We start from the raw sequence: 2,695 nt of genomic DNA on the forward strand, positions 1-2,695 counted from the left end.
CTTCGTTTTATGCTGTCTCTTTCTTTAATGCTGTTGCCTGTAAATCTCCCATACTGAATTAAATTTGAATGTATCTGAGCTCACTCCGCTTCATTACTGTGGGGGAGGGTGGCTATAAATTATTTATGTCTTAGACTATAATATCTTTCAGGCATTATTGTTACTACTGTTTCTGCAAGACCTGTCTGCACGTCACCAGTATCTATGTACTTGCGCTTTTATAAGGTAATGAATGAATCCTATGCATCAGAGACTGGAAAATTTTAATAGGTCTTTCTTCTCCATCAATCTTTCTTGGAAGGCTTTATTCATAGCTTTTCCATAAGTTTCTTCTAGAAAAGCTTTTTCTGTCAGTCAAAGTGATATTTATTTTTCTTAATTTTGCCCAATTACTTCATAAGACAGTCCTTGTGTGACCCTATAGAATTTTTTTCTTGTCTAGTATTTATAAACTTTCATATTATGTGAGAGAGGCTTTAAAGTTTCTCTGGGTATATTATGTGTAGGTATAATACTATTATTGATTTTTTTTATCATGCTCAATAATAGTGATAAATATTTAAATAGTTCTCAGATCTGCACTAGTAGCTGGCCTATGTAACTACACTCTGGTATCTCCAAACATGGATTAAAAGTAAGCTTTAGTAGTTCCTTCACATTGAGTTTTCTAAGCTGAAAACAATAGTCAAAAGAAGTAATCAGTACCAGTAGTTTGCTTCCCCAGCACGTGACATTCTAAAAATAGAGAAGTACCTCAGAATACCTTGAGTGTCAAAGAAAAATATTTCTGGAAAATTAAGTCCTTTAAACTCCCTAAAGAAACTTCCTAGGGAAGGTTTTTTAATTAGAATTTTAAGGACTTTTAACACTGGTGATTCTGCTGCAGCACAGTCTGAACTAGACAGATTAATACCTAAAACAGGGAATATATTATTAATGTACTTTTTACACAAATGTAGGTATGGAAAGCACCAAATGCATCGTTGATAAATTGAAGTTAAGGGGAAGTAGATTGCCATCTCATCTCCCAGGCACTGGTTTCATTTTTGGAAGAGCATACTGACCAGAGTTGATGCTATTCTTTCTAGCAGCCATTTCCGTTCAGATAGCTACAGCTTTCAGGAAATAATGCCTTGCTCATGGACTGCTGCCCACTTCCCATTCGTGGTGTGCTTCCTCTCATGAGCCCTAGCCATATGATTTTTAGATATGAGGGACTTTCCCAGGATCACAGGAAGATTAGGTAAGTGCAGCTTATTCCATCCCTGCTGTGGGGTTCAGATTTCTTCCAAAACCCACTGAAGTCAGTGGACAGACTCTCATGACTGAAATTGTTAAGATCAGATTCTTCAAAAAGCATTCTTCGTGGAGTGAAAAAGTTTCTGTGAACAAACTTGACCAACTGAAATATGACTGATTTCCCCCAGAGTCCCCACCCTGCACTTAGCAGTCCCATCAACCTTGAGTGTGACTGTATAAGCACAGCGCCTAACAGGAACACAATTCACCTCACAAAATGACAGAAATGCTGGACCTTTGGAGGTTCATAGTCCAAGCACCTGCTCAAAAGAGAAACAGCAGTAGTGTTAGATCAGGTCAGTCATGGCTCTGTCTAGCTGAATCTAAAAAATCTTAGAGAATGGAAACTGCAACCTCTGAGTGACTCATTCTAGTGTTGCATTACGTACCTGATTAAAAAAAAAAAAAAGAGAGAGAAAAGAAGAAAAAAAAAAGCTTTTTCTACCATCCAGCTTGAACCTCCCAAGTTGAAACATCTGGCTATGCCCATTGTTGTTATCATCTGCCACTATCAAGAAGAATTTGGCTCCATCATCTTTGTAATTGATCTTCAAGTAGTTGTTAGCTGCTAGTTCATCATCCTGCAGCCTCCTCTTCACCTCACTGAACAAAACTAGCACCCTCAACCTCTCTCCTTTTAAGTAGTGTGCTCTACAGCCCCCGACAATCCAGGTAGCTGTCCACTGCACCCTCTCCATTTCCCAACATTTTCTTTGAACTGAGGGACCTAAAACAGTATTCCAGAGGCAGCCTCACCAGGTTTGAGTACAGAAGCAGAATGACTTCCCCCACGATGCTAACCTCACCTCTCCTAATGTAGCCCAGCATGCTGTTTGCCTGGTTGTGCTTAGAGCACACTGTTGGTTTGTGTTTGACTTCACTTCCAACCGAACCTAGGGTCGTTTTTAGCAGGGCTACTTGTCAGCCAATTGAGTCTCATTTCTTTGCAACCTGTTACCCCTAGACTTGCCTACCCTCTAGTCAGAAAGGGAGCAGTTTTCAATCTGTTGTAAGATCAACTGGACTTACAAAATTTAAGGGGATTTTGTACCTGCACTGCTGGCTTAATCTACTGCAGAGACAAGCCTCAGCTGCCAAGTCTGCATACAGCTCTACACACCATCCACATTTGGACTGGATCCAGGAAGATGTTTTTCAGCACTGTATCACTTGCTTTCCTTCCTGGCATTCTCCATCATAAAAAAGCAACAAGCCAACCTCTTTTCCTGTAATCTTTTCCATTTGTTATGGGCAACTGCCAAATCAGCCTGTGAAAAGACATCTGCAGGCATTAAAGAGTTACAGTTTTTCTATCCAACCCGGAAATTTTAGAGGTTTGCAGGTAGCCAATAGACTGAGAGACAAACAGTGCAGCTGACTCAGGGGAAGGAAAAAG

The sequence above is a fragment of the Rhea pennata genome, chromosome 13, assembly GCF_028389875.1.
Source record: "Rhea pennata isolate bPtePen1 chromosome 13, bPtePen1.pri, whole genome shotgun sequence".
Taxonomy (NCBI): Eukaryota; Metazoa; Chordata; class Aves; order Rheiformes; family Rheidae; genus Rhea; species Rhea pennata.